The sequence below is a fragment of the Pristiophorus japonicus genome, chromosome 2 (genome assembly GCF_044704955.1).
Source record: "Pristiophorus japonicus isolate sPriJap1 chromosome 2, sPriJap1.hap1, whole genome shotgun sequence".
Taxonomy (NCBI): Eukaryota; Metazoa; Chordata; class Chondrichthyes; family Pristiophoridae; genus Pristiophorus; species Pristiophorus japonicus.
In genome coordinates, this window is record NC_091978.1 from 26,983,452 (window position 1) to 27,003,469 (window position 20,018).

A 20,018-nucleotide genomic window follows, 5' to 3' on the forward strand; every position below is an offset into this window, starting at 1 on the left:
TTTATTAGCTAATTTCCCCCTGGTCCAGCAGTGAATTTTGACTTGTCGAAACAACTTTGTGCTGGTGCTGGACTGCTTTTGTCAGCTTTGCCAATTGCCAGAGGGTTATGGGTTCAAGTCCCACTCAAGGGACTTGAGCACAAAAAATCTAGGCTGACATCCAGTGCAGTGCTGAGGGAGCGCTGCACTGCCGGATGTGCTGTCTTTCAGATGAGACATTAAACCGAGGTCCCATCTGCCCTCTCAAGTGGATGGAAAAGATCCAATGGCACTATTTCAAAGAAGAGCAGGGAAGTTCTTGCTGGTGACCTGGTCAATATTTATCCCTCAATCAATAAATGATCTGGTTATTATCACAGTGCTGTTTGTGGGAGCTTGCTGTGCGCAAATTGGCTGCCGCGTTTCGCACATTTCATAAGAATAAGATGTTAAAAAATAGGAGCAGGAGAAGACCATACGACCCCTCGAGCCTGCTCCGCCATTTAATACGATCATGGCTGATCCGATCATGGACTCAGAACCACTTCCCTGCCCGCTCCCCATAACCCCTTATTGATTAAGAAACTGTCTATCCCGGTCTTAAATTTATTCAATGTCCCAGCTTCCACATCTCTCTGAGGCAGCGAATTCCACAGATTTACAACTCTCTGAGAGAAGAAATTCCTCCTCACCTCAGTTTTAAATGGGCGGCCTCTTATTCTAAGATTATGCCCTCTAGTTCTAGTCTCCCCCATCAGTGGAAACATCCTCTCTGCATCCACCTTGTTGAGCCCACTCATAATCTTATATGTTTCGATAACATCACCTCTCATTCTTCTGAATTCAAATTAGTAGAGGCCCAACCTACTCAATCCGCTCATCTCCAAAATCAACCGAGTGGACTTTCTCTGAACTTTCATCAGTGATGACACTTCAAAAGTACTTCATTGGCTGTAAAGCACTTTGAGACATCCAGTGGTCATGAAAGGCACTATATAAATCCAGGTCTTTCTTTTTTCCTTCTTTATTCCAGTCATAGGTGGTCTGGGTGGTCTGCCTTGGGTGGCTGGAGGATGACGGGTGGGCGGGTGGGGGGGAGCAGCAAGGAAAGCAGGAGGGAGAAGAGGGCACTGCGCAGGGGGTAACCGCAATGGATCGTCAGTGGGCGCTTCTCATACCTCAACCTCACACCCAAGGCGCAGTGTGCAAGGCTCCTGCGCTTCAGCAGGAAGATTGTCGGCGAGCTCTATCACCTGATGCAGCTGCAACTGGACCCTCAAACCGGGGCATGTCTGTGTCATGTGCTTTGGGCACCCTGTGCGGAGGGGAGCGGGCAGGTCCGAGGGCCTCCTCGTAGTACTGCTCCTGGGCACGGCCAAGGGGGCCATCAGCCGGTCCAGGCAGCGGGCGGTCGAGAGGGTCGTTCAGGCTGACTGCCTGCCTTTCTTCCGCGCGTACATCCGGGCCAGGGGTCCCTGGAGATGGAGCACGTGGTGTCCACCGGTACGCTCGCGGCCTTCCGCGAGAGGTGGGCGCCAGAGGGGCTGGAGTGCATCGTTACCCCCGGCAACCAAATTTTAATTAGAATTTATATGTTTTAAAGTTTAATTTGTTTTAATTGCCGGGTTTTAGTGTCCCCCTCCCCTTTTATAGGGGGCACTTGTAAAATATACGATTTTAATGCCCAAAAAAAACCCCAAAAAACTACAAAAATACCAAAAAAAAAGGGCATTGGAAAATGTTTGGAGTGGCCCCCCAGATTGGGGGTTACTTGGTTTAAATGTTTTATTTTGTCTCCTCTAAAAGAGTTGTCTGTGTTATGTGGCCTCTAGCTGTCAGAGCCATTGTGGCCCTAAACCTTTAGCCCACAAAGTGTTTGGATCAGAAGTACACTTGCTGAGCAGGGCTGGCAGTTTAACTGTAAGCCTCGTCATGGCACTTAGTGGCTTTAACTTTCACTTCAGCTCGTTGAATGCAGCCACACGACATGATGCTATTTGTCGAACTGATAGAACCAATTAGTAATCTCACACAAGGCCTTAAAAACACACAGGAACTGTTACCAACTCCGGAAGGCAAGCTTTGATTTACATTCAACAGCTACTCCTTGCGTCCTGAAGTTATTTCCAAAAATAACTATTTTTGAGCCAGTGCCTCTTGTTGCAAATGGTGGCTGGGGGCAAGGTTTAGACTGAGAGAATGCAAAAAATGATTAAAGCGAACATGCTCAAAAAAACTCCTGGGGAAGCAAAGGTTCCTTTCGAGAGGCTTCATTCAGATCCCAATCTTTTATAATGCACTCAGACATTTGGCTGTAGCTAATAACCATGTCTTGGAGGCAAAGTTTCACTGCTCACCGCCTTAATAGCAACACTCAGGCTACTTTTATGCCATCAGTAAAATCTTTTGAGCTGTTGTGGGAGTAGAGGGTAACTGAACTTGTGAAAGTATCTCCTGAGGTAAGATCTACCATTTGCATTACTATCCTTGCACATGTGCGGCACAGTATATCATTATGTATATTGTAATAGCGCTCCCCCTGGTGGACTACTGTGGTAATGCAACTACGGATGTAAATACAATAAAAGGATCATAGAAACATAGAAACATAGAAAATAGGTGCAGGAGTAGGCCATTTGGTCCTTCGAGTCTGCACCATGATTCAATATGATCATGGCTGATCATGCAACCTCAGTAACCCACTCCTGCCTTCTCTCCATACCTACTGATCCCTTTAAGCCATAAGGGCCACATCTAACTCCTTTTGAATATATCCAACGAACTGGACTCAACAACTTTCTGTGGTAGAGAATTCCACAGGTTCACAATTCTCTGGGTGAGAAAGTTTCTCCTCATCTCAGTCCTCAATGGCTTATCCCTTATCCTTAGACTGTGAACCCTGGTTCTGGACTTCACCAACATCGGGAACATTCTTCCTGCATCTAACCTGTCCAATCCCGTCAGAATTTTCTATGCTTCTATGAGATCCCCTCTCATTCTTCTAAATGCCAGTGACTATAAGCCTAGTCGATCCAGTCTTTCTTCATATGTCAGTCCTGCCATCCTGGGAATCAGTCTGGTGAACCTTTGCTGCACTCCCTCTGTCATGTATATAACCTCTATGTAACACCACTGCAATATTGTATATACTTAAGCAATGCACACCTTGACCACAGGGGGTGAACTTGTGGGAGAAACTGCTTACCTGGTCATCCAGGTATATAAAGGGAGGTCCCATGCATGGTCATCACTTCTTGGTCCTGTGAATAAAGGTTCAGGTCATAGAGTGACCTTGTCCATAGAATGTGCCTCGTGTGGGTTTTGTGCCATTGAGTAAGGACATTACACCCTCAATAGCAAGAATGTCCTTCCTCAGATTAGGAGACCAAAACTGCACATAATACTCAAGGTGTGATCTCACCAAGGCCCTGTACAATTGCAGCAAGACCTCCCTGCTCCTATACTCAAATCCTCTTGCTATGAAGGCCAACATGCCATTTGCTTTCTTAACTGCCTATTGTACCGATGTACCATGACACCCAGGTCTCGTTGCACCTCCCCTTTTATTAATCTGTCACCATTCAGATAATAATCTGCATTCCTGTTTTTGCCACCAAAGTGGATAACCTCACACTTATCCACATTATACTGCATCTGCCATGCATTTGCCCACTCACCTAACCTGTCCAAGTCAACATGCAGCCTCTTAGCATCCTCCTCATAGCTCACACTGCCACCCAGCTTAGTGTCATCTGCAAACTTGGAGATATTACATTTAATTCCTTCATCTAAATCATTAATACATATTGTAAATAGCTGGGGTCCCAGCACTGAACCTTTCGGTACTCCACTAGTCACTGCCTGCCATTCTGAAAAGGACCCATTTATTCCCACTCTTTGCTTTCTGTCTGCCAACCAGTTCTCTATCCATGTCAATACATTACCCCCAATACCATGTGCTTTAATTTTGCACATTAATCTCTTGTGTGGTACCTTGTCAAAAGCCTTTTGAAAGTCCAAATACACCATATCCCCTGGTTCTCCCTTGTCCACTCTACTAGTTACATCCTCAAAAAATTCTAGAAGAATTGTCAAGCATGATTTCCCTTTCATAAATCCATGCTGACTTGGACCGATCCTGTCACTACTTTCCAAATGTGCTGCTATTACATCTTTAATAATTGATTCCAGCATTTTCCTCACGACCGATGTCATGCTAACTGGTCTATAATTCCCTGGCTTCCCTCTCCCTCTTTTTTTACAAGCTACCCTCCAATCCATAGGAACTGATCCAGAGTCCATGGAATGTTGGAAAATGACTACCAATGCATCTACTATTTCTAGGGCCACTTCATTAAGTACTCTGGGATGCAGACTATCAGGCCCTGGGGATTTATCGGCCTTCAATCCCATCAATTTCCTTAACACCACTTCCTGACTAATAAGGATTTCCTTCAGTTCCCTCAGTTCCCCCTTCTCGCTAGACTCTCGGTCCCCTAGTATTTTCGGGAGGTTATTCGTGTCTTCCTTAGTGAAGACAGAACCAAAGTATTTGTTCAATTGGCCTGCCATTTCCTTGTTCCCCATTATGAATTCACCTGATCCTGACTGCAAAGGACCTACATTCGTCTTCACTAATCTTTTTGACTTCACATATCTATAGAAGCTTTTGCAGTCACTTTTTATGTTCAGTGCAAGCTTACTCTCATACTCTATTTCCCCCCTCCTAATGAAACTCCGAGTCCTCCTCTGCTGAATTCTAAATTTCTCCCAGTCCTCAGGTTTGCTGCTTTTTCTTGCCAATTTATATGCCTCTTCCTTGGATTTAACATTATCCCTAATTTCCCTTGTTAGCCACGGTTGAGTCACCTTCCCCATTTTATTTTTATGCCAGACAGGGATGTACAATTGTTGTAGTTCATCCATGTGATCTTTAAATGTCTGCCATTGCCTCTCTATCGTCACCCTTTAAATCATCATCATCATAGGCAGTTCTTCGGAATCGAGGAAGACTTGCTTCGACTCCTGAAGTGAGTTCTTTGGTGGCTGAACAGTCCAATACGAGAGCCACAGACTCTGTCACATGTGGGTCAGATAATTGTTGAGGGAAGTGGTGGATGGGACTGGTTTGCTGCACGCTCTTTCCGTGCCTGCGCTTGTTTTCTGTCTGCTCTCGGCGATGAGACTTGAGGTGCTCAGTGCCCTCTCGGATGCACTTCCTCCACTTATGGCAGTCTTGGGCCAGGGACTCACAGGTGTCAGTGGGGATGTTGCACTTTATCAGGGAGGCTTTGAGGGTGTCCTTGTAGCGTTTCTGCTGCCCACCTTTGGCTCATTTGCCATGAAGGAGCTCCGAATAGAGCACTTGCTTTGGGAGTCTCGTGTCTGGTATGCGGACTATGTGGCCTGCCCAGTGGAGCTGATCGAGTGTAGTCAGTGCTTCAATGCTGGGGATGTTAGCCTAAATGAGGACGCTGATGTTGGTGCGCCTGTCCTCCCAGGGGATTTGTAGGAGCTTGCGGAGACATCGTTGGTGATATTTCTCCAGCAACTTGAGGTGTCTAAAGTACATGGTCCATGTCTCTGAGCCATACAGGGTGGCAGGTATTACATCAGTCCTGTCGACCATGAGCTTGGTGGTAGTTTTGAGGGCCTGGTCTTCAAACACCCTTTTCCTCAGGTGACCGAAGGCTGCACTGGTGCACTGGAGACGGTTGGATCTCGTCGTCGATGCCTGCTCTTATTGATAAGAGGCTCCCGAGATATGGGAAGTGGTCCAAGGTGTCCAGGGCCGCGCCATGGATCTTGATGACTGGGGGTCGGTGCTGTGCGGTGAGGACAGGCTGGTGGAGGATCTTTGTCTTACGGATGTTTAGCGTAAGGCCCATGCTTTCGTATGCCTCAGTAAATACGTCGACTATATCCTGGAGTGCAGCCTCTGTATGTGCGCAGACGCAGGCATCGTCCGCGTACTGTAGCTCGACGACAGAGGCTGGAGTGGAACTAAACTACAGAACCAGTGGGAACCTGTTCAACCTGCACCGTCTCCAGGCCAGATCCAAGACCACTCCAGGTGGAGCATGGCGGCGAGAAAGATTGAGAAGAGGGTTGGGACGATGATGCAGCCCTGTTTGACCCCTGTCCAGACGTGGATTGGGTCTGTGATGGATCTGTTGATAAGGATCACGGCCTGTATGTCGTCGTGGAGCAGGCGGAGGATGGTGACAAATTTTTTGGGGCATCCGAAACGGAGTTGGGTTGTGAGATTTCTTGTCTCATCTCACACATTGAGCTTACCAAGCCAGCCAGAAGCCATTCCCATTCCAGGCAGTAACTGCATCCACAATAGTGGAACTGTTTCTCCTGCTCTCTGTTACAGCCTGGACGTGTTATCTAAGATAGCTGCTGCCATCTACCACAGAGAGGCCACTGTATTTGAGAGAAAAAAAGATAGACTCCTGTTCTATGACTTACGTTTCAACCATTCAGCAGTCAATTGTGGCATCAGTTTGGATTGAGCAAATTAGCTCACTGCTGTGAACGTGACTTGACACATCCCGCCTGCATGTTAACTGAATAGAAACCTTTCCTGCAGCAGCGGTCCTCTCTGTTGTCAGCAAGTGAACAGATTGCTAGGTGGGCACAATCAATCACAGCACGGTAATTGGGAAGTCAGCAGTGGTACAGAACGTCCATTCATTCTTTGCTGCTTAGTCAGACAGGTGAGAGTAAGGCAGTGGTGACTTTAGTAAATACGTTGGAGCAGAGATGGTTGAGAGGAGATGTGATAGAGGTGTTCAAAATCATGAGGTGGTCTGGGCAGAGTAGATAGAGGGAAACTGTTCCCATTGGCAGAAGGGTCGAGAACCAGAGGACACAGATTTAGGGGTGATTGGCAGAAGAACCAAAGGCGATGTAAGAAAGAAACTTTTTTTACGCAGCGAGTGGTTAGGATCTGGAATGCACTGCCTAAAAAGGGTGGTGGAGGCAGACTCAATCTTATCTTTCAAAAGGGAGTTGGTTCAGTATCTGAAGGAAAATAAATTGCAGGGCTACAGGGAAAGGGCGGGGGAGTGGGACTAGCTGAGAGTCGGCATGGGCTCGACTGGCCAAATGGCCTTCTTCCGTGCTGTAAGCATTCTGTGATTCTATCATTAGTCATTAAGGTGCATGATTTCTCCAACAGGAGTATGAAAGGGGCAACATTATGGGAAGAGAGCAGCAACATCATCGGCGCAGATTTAAACTGAAGTGCTTAAAATATAAGTAATCAGGATTATAAAAGCAGATGTGACAAATTTGCGCTTAATGGATGAACAATCCTCCAGGGCACATTAATTCCCAATATCTGCCCCAGCAGAAATTTCCCTCCGAGGAGCACAAATTTATAACATCCACCCTAAATTTACAGCTGTCTAGAAAAGGCAAACCTTCCCTGACAGTTAGGAGACAGAAATATTACTGACCGCGGAGTTAAAAGCTTAATATATTCTAAGTCTTGAAATTACTCCATATAAAGATTAACAACAGAACAGATAATAGAGTTAGTTATATGAAGTTCCTTTTGTCTGCCATTTTAATGGAGGTGTTATATTAATATAATAGGCAAAGGAATATGTAAATTGTTACACAGCATGATTTGAAGGCTTTAGACTAGAAACGTTCTTATGCTGACATACTTAAACCAGATATATAACAGGCACATTTTAACAGCTCTGGTGATGCGATCAGCATCTGGCAAATTATCCAACACAGCTGAGGTTATTGAAATAGTTTAGTTTCAGATTATGGTGACTGATTAATGATCCAATATATACAGCTAATGAATGAATCTAGATGAAATTCTTCATTATAATAATTTAGAATAAAGGTCACAAACAACTTCATGATCAAGACCAATTAGCAGACAAAGAAATATCGGTCTTTTTTCATCTATCTTTCAAAGTTAAACATTGGTTTCAAGTTGCAGCGACAGTAGAACCCAAGAGGACTGAGATCTTAGAGTTAAACATGAATAAATTCAAAAGGGAATTCAGGAAAAACATTTTACACAGAGAGAGGTTAGAATGTGGAACTCACTACTGCAAGGAGTGGTTGAGGTGAATAGCATTGATGTATTTAAGGGGATGCCAGCTAAACACATGAGGGAGAAAGGAATAGAAGGGTATGTGATAGGGTAAGGTGAAGAGGGGTGGGAGGACTTCTACCACCGAGAAGGACAAGGGCAGCAGGTGCATGGGAACACCAATACCCGCAAGTTCCCCTCCAAGTCACACACCATTCTGACTTGTAAATATATCGCCGCTGGGTCAAAATCCCAAACTCCCTCCCTAACAGCATTGTGGGAGTACTTTCACCACAAGCATTTCAGCAGTTCAGAAGGCGGCTCACCATCACCTTCTCAGGGGCAATTTGGGATGGGCAGTAAATGCTGGCTTTGGCCCACATCGCATGAATAATTAAAAAAAAACACCAGTCGGTGAATGGCCTGTTTCTGTGCTGTACAGTCTATGTAATTCTATGTAAACAGTGAATCTTTCAGTCGATTGATCAAGTAACTGAGGAAACTGCTCCACTTCAACTTGTGTGGCTCCAAGGGGATGAAATTCGACCTCGGTGTCAGCGTAAAATGGGTGAATGCGAATCAGCAGCCCATTTCACCATGTGCCCAATGCCCTTTTCACTGAAGTTGGGTTTGCCGAATAAATGAGGCCAGACTATTAAAATGGCCATGGCCTCTCGGTGAGGAACTGGGACAGAGGGACACAAATTTTAAAATTGAGGCATTTCACCAGACCGGGTGCCAATGTAGGCCAGCGAGCACAGGGCTGATGGTTGAACGGGACTTGGCGTGAGTTGTTAAACGGACAACAGAGTTTTGGATGAGCTCAAGATTATGGAGCGTGCAAGGTGGGAGGCCTGCCAGGAGAGTGTTGGAATAGTCGACTCCAGAGGTAACATGGGCATGGATGTGAGTTTGAGCAGTTACACAAAGGGGGTGAAATTGTACCTTTTTATAGCTCCATTAGTGCCTGCGGGGGATGCTAAAGGGGTGCAACAAGGTTATCGCCCGGGGGGAGTGGTCGATAGCACCTCCAGGGAAATTGACCGGAGGTTTGAGGGACCTTGTGCCAATAGTGCCGCGTCCCGTGATTTGCACCCCGCGCTGGCACACACACAGCGATGACATCATCACCATGCACGCCGACCATTCATCGCCCCACAGGGGGAAATTGCTCCATGGGTGGCGAGGGTGGTAGCAGCCGATTTCATCGCCAGCCTTGCGGGCCGTGACGCTGGCAGACATCCGCCGCCAGGCCGCCACTTAAAGAGGAAGCCGTTTACGCGTGGGCCGCCATATGTTTCCTGTCAGCCCACTCTTCTGTCAGTCCGACAATGGTGGCCCACATCTCACCAGGCCGCGGTCCTGCAGCCCAGCACTCCGTTATGGTCAAAGGGACTGCAGGGCACGCAGCGGCCCTCCCCTTTAATTAAAGGGGTAGGGCGTTCTGCCGTGTCAGCGCTAAGCGGACAATCCACGTAGCACTGACGTTGCTGGTGGGGCGCTGGATTCCGTTGCCCGGCGCCGGATCAGCATCGTGCTACCTCCCCAGGAGCACCCCTCCACGGACCTGTGTGCCTCTGATAGTGCTCTGCCTGCGGTGAGGGGCGGAAGGGCCAAATTCTGCGCCTGAGGCGGAACTTCTGGGATGGGCGATAAATGTCCCGGCCCCAGAAGGTTACCGCCTTCAAATGGGGCGTGGGGCAATTTGGCCCCCAAAGTGCTCCCAATGTGTTTCTCCAAACACGGTTAGGAGGTGTATATTGGTCGTAGCCAAGTTTGCTGACGATACAAAGATGGGAGGAAAAGCAATGTGTGAGAAGGACATAAAAAATCTGCAAAAGGACATAGACAGGCTAAGTGGGTGGGCAAAAATTTGGCATTATAATTTGGAGTATAATGATGGAAAGTGTGAGTTCATGCAGTTTGGCAGAAAAAAATCAAAGAGCAAGTTATTATTTAAATGGAGAAAAATTGCAAAGTGCCGCAGTACAGAGGGACCTGGGGGTACTTGTGCATGAAACACAAAAGGTTAGTATGCAGGTACAGCAAGTGATCAGGAAGGCCAATGGAATATTGGTCTTTATTGCAAATGGGCTGGAGAATAAAAGCAGAGAAGTCTGCCACAGTTATGCAGGGTATTGGTGAGGCCACACCTGGAATACTGCGTGCAGTTTTGGTTTCCATATTTACGAAAGGATATACTTGCTTTGGAGGCAGTTCAGAGAAGGTTCACTAGGTTGATTCTGGAGATGAGGGGGTTGATCTATGAGGAAAGGTTGAGTAGGTTGGGCCTCTACTCACTGGAATTCAGAAGAATGAGAGGTGATCTTATCGAAACGTATAAGATTATGAGGGGGCTTAACAAGGTAGATGCAGAAAGGATGTTTCCACTGATAGGGGAGACGAGAACTACAGGCATGATATTAGAATAAAACTGAGATAAGGAGAAACTTATTTTCTCAGAGGGTTGTGAATCTGTGGAATTCGCTGCCTCAGAGAGCTGTGGAAGCTGAGACATTGAATAAATTTAAGACAGAGATAGACAGACTCTTAACCGATAAGGGAATAAGGGGTTATGGGGAACGGGCAGAGAGGTGGAGCTGAGTCCATGATCGGATCAGCCAAGATCATATAAAATGGCGGAGCAGGCTCGAGGGGCCGTATGGCCTATTCCTGCTCCTATTTCCTGTGTTCTTATGTTCTATGTTCTATTTGTGCATAAAGACATTGTTGCAGCTGACCATGGGCAAGCTTTTATTTAGCTAGAATTACGGTGCATCGTATTGGAAGTAATTTCGTGGCATGACTAGCAAATTGAAGGTAAGAATCAGAATAAAAGGGGCATTTGCTGATTGTCAGCTAGGACAAGTGGAGAGTGGGGGCGGGATTATTTTGGTGAAAGGATGTAAACAGGCACTAAATGGGTACTGTGTTAATCGGACACGCGTGTTTGAAAGTTTTGTTTTAGCACACAATTTTGGGTCTAATTGCTGATGACCATAATTTGAACTGGAGGTACTAAATCAGACACCTGCACATTTGGCACTCAGGTGCTGATTAGACACAATTTTCATGGAGCAGTGTGTGTGGACTGCTCACACCCACTTCCACTGAAGGAGTGGAGTGTGGTGGCTGGCACACAGTGGCACGTTGCAGGATAACCAGGAACCGAGGGAGAGGGTGCACAGCTTCCCGGATGCGGCACTGGATGTCCTGGAGAAGGAGGTCCAGAGGATGAGGGATGTGCAGTAACCGCAGGGGGAAAGGACACCAGCACACCTTCCTGTCCCTTCTGTCCCTCTTCCCTGCAGCAGCTTGTGCTGCTCAGCCTGGCCTAATGCTCTCCTCCCATTCCTCCTGCAGACCAAGAGGGACCCCTCGCAAGATGGCCATGACCATGCACTCCCTTTCTCCTGGCGACTCCTATAAGGTAGAGTAAGCACAGCATTCACTCTTTTTAGGTGAAGTCCTCAGAGAATTTCCAGAGTAACTGTTGATGGAGTGTCGGTGAAGTCTTGACGAAGTGTTTCCAGGAAGTCACCCGATGTGTTTCAGAAATCCTCTTCAGACCTCCCGCAGCAAGTGAACAGTAAAAGGTGAATAAGCTTTAAGTAGCCCTCGAAATCCTTAGCAATGACTAGGTTACTCCCCATAAGCTGGTCGCTGTTAGGCGAGGGCGTTCGGGCAAGCGCTTACCACCAGAATGCCATGCAGTCTCTTTAAAGAACACTGGCAGGCAAGTTAAATGGCAATCAACTGCTTAATGATCCTCCGGGCAGCCGTTCCTAGCACAAGCTTCAACTCCTTTACCAAGATGGTGCCGTGCACTAAAACAAGTTAAAATGACGTTTCAGCTTAGGACCCCAACCTTAGGCTCTTTGGAGGCCCTTTAGTGCCTAAACTGTCCGGGAAAAATCATCCCAGTAGTGTTTCCCAGGGATCAGTGCTTGAGCCTCAGTTTTCCATCCTATATATATATATATATATATATATAAATGATTTGGATTTGGGAATTGACAATGTAAATTCGGAACGACTGCTCCCTCTTGTAGGAGAATCCAGAACAAGGGGACATAATCTTAGAATTCGAGCTGAACTGGTTAACATTGAGCACAAGAAAAATATGAAGGGCTTTGTGAATGTGGAACACTCTGCCTCAGAATGTTATAGATGCAGAATCAATTGTTGTGCTTAAAAAAGAATGAACACTTACTTGGAAATTCAGGATATTATGGGATGTGGAGAAAGCAATTGAGAATTAAAAGATAGAGCTGCCATGGCTAACAAAATGGTGGTGTAGGCTCAATGGGAGTATTTATATAGCTACATCTGTGCTAACAGACGATACCATCAGTGGAGGGCACCAAAGCCAGCAATTTTATTAATATTAACTGGAATGGTTGGCACAATCAGTTGATTTATGCAATATGAAAATATTATCTCCAGATAGCTATGAGCCAGACCTGCAGCTTGAAATGACTAGCAATTAAGTACTTAGGAATAGTTTGCATTCAGAGATGTGTTCAATTCTGATTTCTAGTGTGGGTGCGTCAAATTGAATTGGCATAATCCCAATTCTATTATGAAGCCCTCGTGGCAATACTGGAGCTGCTATCAGTCAATGGAAGCTGTTAACTCTGGTTGTGGCTGATAGACGCCCTGAAAAGCATTCGGAAGTCTGAGAAGTTAGAGTTAGTGGCACTTTCTATTCGGAAAGGCTCGATCCAGACGCCAGCGTTTCTGTTCTTAATAAATTGACTCAGATAGGAAGGCACTGAAGACAGTAGCTTTGCATCATTTGTAAATTAACGCAACCTCATATTGCACTACAGAGGAGATAGATTTAAATTAATGAGTAGTAATTAGAAGCGATCACCATAGGATAAGGCATGCAGCTAGAAGCCTGTACCTAATTAAGAGCTGTTAAATTACAGGTGCTGGATTAACCCTCCATGCACTTTTAATCAGTAGTATTGCAGTTAGCAGTTTTGACATGACTTTGAGACTTTCTCAAGCTATTCTCATATGCTTTCAGCTCACTTGACTAAAATGACAATGAGTTATCTGCTACACAATATAGCAGATGGTGAACATCTTGGTATATTATTTGAGCGACATAGCCTCACTATTTACTGCACAGTGGATAATCCACTATTTGAAAAAATACAGGAAGACCAATTCCTATTTGGCTCGATACACCCATCTGTTGAACTTTGAGGCACGAATGAAGTTATGAATTTGAGTAGAAAAGTTATTGACAGTTGCAGAGGATTGCAGGCACAAACTCAAACAGCAAGACTCGGGGAAACATGGGGGAATCTAGAACTAGCGGGTATAATCTCAGAATAAGGGGCCGCCCATTTAGAACTGAGATTATAGGGTCATAACTCTATGGAATTCACTACCACAGAGAGCTGTGGAGGCTGGGTCATTGAATATATTTAAGGTGGAGATAGACATATTTTTGAACAATAAGGGAGTGAAGGGTTAGGGGGAGCGGGCAGGGAAGTGGAGCTGAGTTCATGATCAGATCAGCCATGATCTTATTAAATGGTGGAGCAGGCTTGAGGAGCCAAATGGCTTACTCCTGCTCCAATTTCTTATTTATTAAAACCATAACTGGCCAATAATATTAACTTAATGTGCTGAAGTTCAAGCAGTTTGCACAGTCAAACTTATACCAGAGTGGGAAAAATGCAGTGAATGGTGGGTAGTTACATAATACAAAATTATGTGCGTAAACTCAATCGCAATCACTTACAGCAGTGCGGTCTACAGGTGTAATTGACGGGAGAGTTTTCCATTTTGAGTCTATCTGAACATAAGAACATAAGAAATAGGAACAGGAGTATCCATTCGGCCCCTTGAGCCTGCTCCGCCATTCAATAAGATCATGGCTGATCTGATCATGGACTCAGCTCCACTTCCCCGCCCGTTCCCCATATCCTCATTATCGTTCAAAAATCTGTCTCCCTCCGCCTTAAATATATTCAATGACCCAGCCTCCAAAGCTCTCTGGGGCAGAGAATTCCATAGATTTACAACCCTCTGAGAGAAGAAATTCCTCCTCACCAGTTCGAAATGGGCGACGCTATATTCTGAAAGTATGCCCCTTAGTTCTAAATTCCCCTATGAGGGGAAGCATCCTCTCTGCATCCACCTTGTCGAGCCCCCTCAGTATCTTATATATTTCCATAAGATCACCTCTCATTCTTCTAAAATGAGTATAGGCCCAGCCTACCACTGAAATGGAGTGAGTCAGTCACTCAGAGCTTCTGATGCACATTCCCATTGCTTGCTTTATTGTTAAATTGTATTCTTCCATTTGAATTTATACTCTGTGCAGTGAACATTTTGCAAACATAATCCCAGTTCACGCCTGCTGCTGTTCATACTGAACAGTTACAGTTTGATCGCCCAAAGCAAAGGGACAACTGTACAGAACAGACCATGAACAGACTAAGGGAGTTAGACGAGGCCCTTACGGCTAAAGGAATCAAGGTGTATGGAGAGAAAGCAGGAATGGGATACTGAAGTTGCATGATCAGCCATGATCATATTGAATGGTGGTGCAGGCTCGAAGGGCTGAATAGCCAGCTTCTGCACCTATTTTCTATGTTTCTATGTTCACATCATTAAAGGCATCACCCACCTCCTAAAAGCAAGAGAGGAATAGATGAAAATAAGGGGTTTTGTAACAATACATTCGGTAGTTTTTTATTCAATCATGGGATGTGGGCATCACTGGCAAGGCCAGCATTTATTGCCCATCCCTGATTGCCTTTGAGATGAGCCACTTTCTTGACACCAAGGCCATTTCAGAGGGCAGTTAAGAGTCAACCACATTGCCATGGGTCGGGAGTTACATATAAGCCAGACCGGGTAAGGACAGCAGATTTCCTTCCCGAAAGTCATGGTACATCAGTCATTGAAGGTTGGCATGCAGGTACAGCAGGCGGTTAAGAAAGCAAATGGCATGTTGGCCTTCATAGCGAGGGGATTTGAGTACAGGGGCAGGAAGGTGTTGCTACAGTTGTACAGGGCCTTGGTGAGGCCACACCTGGAGTATTGTGTACAGTTTTGGTCTCCTAACTTGAGGAAGGACATTCTTGCTATTGAGGGAGTGATTCCCGGGATGGCAGGGCTGACATATCAAGAAAGACTGGATCAACTGGGCTTGTATTTACTGGAGTTCAGAAGAATGGGAGGGGATCTCACAGAAACGTTTAAAATTTTGACAGGTTTCGACAGGTTAGATGCAGGAAGAATGTTCCCAATGTTGGGGAAGTCCAGAACCAGGGGTCACAGTCTAAGGATAAGGGGTAAGCCATTTAGGACCAAGATGAGGAGAAACCTCTTCACCCAGAGAGTGGTGAATCTGTGGAATTCTCGACCACAGAAAGTTGTTGAGGTCAAGTCACTAAATATATTCAAAAAGGAGTTAGATGTCATCCTTACTACTAGGGGGATCAAGGGGTATGGTGAGAAAGCAGGAATGGGGTACTGAAGTTGCATGTTCAGCCATGAACTCATTGAATGGCGGTGCAGGCTCGAAGGGCTGAATGGCCTACTCCTGTACCTATTTTCTATGTTTCTAGTGAACCAGCTGGATTTTTAGGACAATCCAGTTGTTCCATGGTCACCATTACTGACACTAGCTTTTTATTTCAGATTTATTTAATTAACTGAATTTAAATTCCCCAGCTGCCATGGTGGGATTTGAACTCATGTCTCCAAGCATGTTAGTCCTGGGCTCTGGAAAACTATTCCAGTAATATAACCACTATGCTACAATTCCCTAAGCTCAATGTCAATGCAAGGAAGTTATACTGAACCTTTCTAAATCACGAGTCATATCTCAGCTGGAGTATTATGTTCTATTCTGGGCACTGCACTTTAGGAAAGATGCCAAGGCTTTGGAGAGGGTGCAGAAGACATTTACCAGAATCATACCAGCGATGAATCATTCAAGGATGTTCAAGGACAGGTTACAAAGAACTCACTGAGTATGGTAGAAATATTAAATCAGTAATTCACTCTTGAAGACAATGCTCGACTGTTAGAATTGAATCATTTTAATAATAAAACTAGTAATATCAACTAGATGAACATATTGTTTTAAATAGAGTTAAGAACCTGAAAATAGATAGAGCAGCCAGGACAGATAACATCCTCCCAAGGGTCCTCAGGGAGATGAGACACGTGCTGTGCAAGTCCCTAGCCCGAAACTTTAATAGCTCACTGCAGTCTGGGACAGTTCCCGTAGACTGGAAGGAGGCTAATGTAGTCTTAATCTTAAAAAAAGCTGACAAGATGGACGCGGGTAACTATAGGCCCATTAGTTTGACATCAGTAATAGGAAAGATGCTTGAGGGAATCACGAGGAATGTAATATATGATTGCTTGGATAGAGAGGGACTCACAACATGGCTCCATAAAGAGGTCATGTCTTACAAAGTTGATTATATTTGTTGAAGTACTCACCAAGATGGTGGATGAAGGAAACCCAGTAGACTTCCAAAAAGCTTTTGATAAGGTACTGCACAAGAGGCTTCTCTACAAGATTGAAGCTTCTAGTATTAGTGGTAATAGCTGGCTGGAAGGATGGAGGCAGAAAGTAGTTACATATGGATTTGAATCTGTTTGGAGACTGGTTACCACTGGTGTCCTGCAGGGATTGGTGTTGGGACTATTTGCTCTTTACCATTTTTATTAATGATCTACATATAGTTATTGGGGGCATGATCTGCAAATTTGTGGATGATACTAAGATCTATGCGAGTGTTAGGACTGTAGACAATGCTTGTGTAGATCTTTGTCGGCTGGTGAGGAAACGATGGGCTGAAATGTCCTCCTTCTGTAAATTTCTATGTTTTGACAGCTTTAGGTGGATCTGGACGTGTTGAGAGACTGGGCTCAGGACTGGCAAATGATGTTTAATTTGGAAAAGTGCAGTGTTATGCACATGGGCAGGGTGAATGCTCAACATGCATACACCCTTCAGGGAAAAGTGTTAAAGAAGGTGGAGAAAGAAGGAGACCTGGGCATTCTAGTGCATGAGCAATGCCATGAAGTGATAGCTAGTGTGAATAGGGTGTTGGGTAAATTCATAGGACAATTCATTATAAGACGAGGCACACTAATTTGTCCTTGTGCAAGACCTTGGTCAAGCCCCACTTGGAATACTGTGTCCAGTTTTGGTCTCCTCACATGGTGGGTGATATTGAGGATTTGGAAAGGGTGCAGAGGAGGGACAAATAGACAAATTCCTGGTATCAAGATAGGCTAAAAGAGTTGGGACTCAACACTTTAGAGAAACATAGATTTAGGGGCGATCTGATCGAGGTTTATAAGGTGTGAAATGGAATAGATCGTGTACCAGTTGACAGTTTGTTCCAATTAAACAGATTAGGGAGGACCAGGGGGGTCACACTTTTTGTTGTGTATCTATAAAGCATGCACTCCCATGTTCCGCCACCAGGGAGTGTATCTCCTGAAGTCCCAAGGGATCCCAGCATCCCTTGGGAGCACTGTATATAAGCCGCCCCCTAAGGAATGTTCCTCACTCTGGAGTGTCTTAATAAGACTGAGGTCACTGTTACTTTAACCTCGCTGTGTGCAGTTTCATCTGTGTTAGGAACACAATAACTGGCGATGAGTATACGAATCCAACGCAAAGATGCAGCAAACTGGGCATCCTGGAGAAGTTCTTGGAGGGTGAGGACTGGGATGCCTATGTCGAACGGCTAGACCAGTACTTTGTAGCCAACGAGCTGGACGGAGAAGGAAGCGCTGCAAAAAGGAGAGCGGTCCTCCTCACGGTCTGCGGGGCACCGACCTACAGCCTCATGAAGAATCTTCTGGCTCCGGTGAAATCCACAGATAAGTTGTATGAGAAGCTGTGAGCACTGGTTCGGGAGCATCTTAACCTGAGGGAGAGCGTGCTGATGGCGAAGTATCGGTTCTACACGTGAGAGCGATCTGAAGGTCAGGAAGTGGCGAGCTACGTCGCCGAGCTAAGGCAACTTGCAGGACAATGTGAGTTTGATGGCTACCTGGAGTAAATGCTCAGAGACTTTTTTGTACTGGGCATTGGCCACGAGACCATCCTACGAAAACTTTTGACTGTAGAGACACCGACCCTCAGTAAGACCATTGCGATAGCACAGGCGTTTATGTCCACCAGTGATAACACCAAACAAATTTCTCAGCACACAAGTGCTAGCAATATTCATAAATTAACTGGAACTGTGTTTGTGAGCAGAAATGTACAGCATAGAAAGCATGATTCTGCAACTGCCAGCAGGCCTCAGGTGACCCAGATGACTGAGAGTCCGCAACAAAGGATGAATGCAAGGCAATTGGATGGATGTGGTGTATTTCGATTTCCAAAAGGCATTCGATAAGGTGCCACACAAAAGGTTACTGCAGAAGATAAAGGTACGTGGAGTCAGAGGAAATGTATTAGCATGGATAGAGAATTGGCTGGCGAACAGAAAGCAGAGAGTCAGGATAAATGGGTCCTTTTCGGGGTGGAAATCGGTGGTTAGTGGTGTGCCACAGGGATCGGTGCTGGGACCACAACTGTTTACAATATACATCGATGACCTGGAAGAGGGGACAGAGTGTAGTGTAACAAAATTTGCATTTGACACAAAGATTAGTGGGAAAGCGGGTTGTGTAGAGGACACAGAAAGGCTGCAAAGAGATTTAGATAGGTTAAGCGAATGGGCTAAGGTTTGGCAGATGGAATACAATGTCGGAAAGTGTGAGATCATCCACCTTGGGAAAAAAACAGTAAAAGAGAATATTATTTGAATGGGGAGAAATTACAACATGCTGCGGTGCAGAGGGACCTGGGGGTCCTTGTGCATGAAACTCTTTTGAGTTTACCTGCGAAAACATAAAACATTAAACGGTGCCACCCGACCTGGGTGACACTCCAGACATTTACAAGGCCCTTTTTTTTTTTCCCTTTTTTTTCCCCTTTTTTTTTGTTTTTCTTTTTTTTTTTTTGGGCACTAAAATCACAATTTTCCCCAGTGCCCCCTATAAAAGGGAAGGGGGACACTAAAAGCACCGGCAATTAAGACAAATTAAACTTAAAAAACGTAAAATCAAATTAAAATTTGGTTGCCGGGCGTGATGATGCACTCCAGTCCCTCCGGTGCCCACCTCTCGCGGAAGGCCGCGAGCGTACCGGTGGACACCGCGTGCTCCATCTCCAAGGACACCCTGGACCGGATGTAAGAGCGGAAGAGAGGCAGGCAGTCAGGTTGAACGACCCCCTCGACCGCCCGCTGCCTGGACCGGCTGATGGCACCCTTGGCCGTGCCCAGGAGCACTCCTACGAGGAGGCCTTCGGACCTACCCGCTCCCCTCCGCACAGGGTGCCCAAAGATCAGGAGTGTGGGACTGAAGTGCAGCCAGAATTTCAGGAGCAGCCCCTTCAAATAATGGAACAGGGGCTGCAACCTTGTGCACTCAATAAAAACATGGAACACGGACTCCTCCAGACCGCAGAAATTGCAGGCGGCCTGGGAGTCCGTGAACCGGCTTAAAGATTTATTGCACGGCACTGCTCCGTGCACCACCCTCCAGGCCAAGTCCCCGATGAATAGTGGGAGGACCCCTGCGTAGAGTGCCCTCCATCGGGGACCCCCGCCTCCTCCGGTCCTTGTGCATGAATCCCAAAAGGTTAGTTTGCAGATGCAGCAGGTAATCAGGAAGGCGAATGGAATGTTGGCTTTCATTGCGAGAGGGATGGAGTACAAAAGCAGGGAGGTCCTTCTGCAACTGTATAGGGTATTGGTGAGGCCACACCTGGAGTACTGCGTGCAGTTTTGGTCACCTTACTTAAGGAAGGATATACCAGCTTTGGAGGGGGTACAGAGACGATTCACGAGGCTGATTCCGGAGATGAGGGGGTTACCTTATGATGATAGATTGAGTAGACTGGGTCTTTACTCGTTGG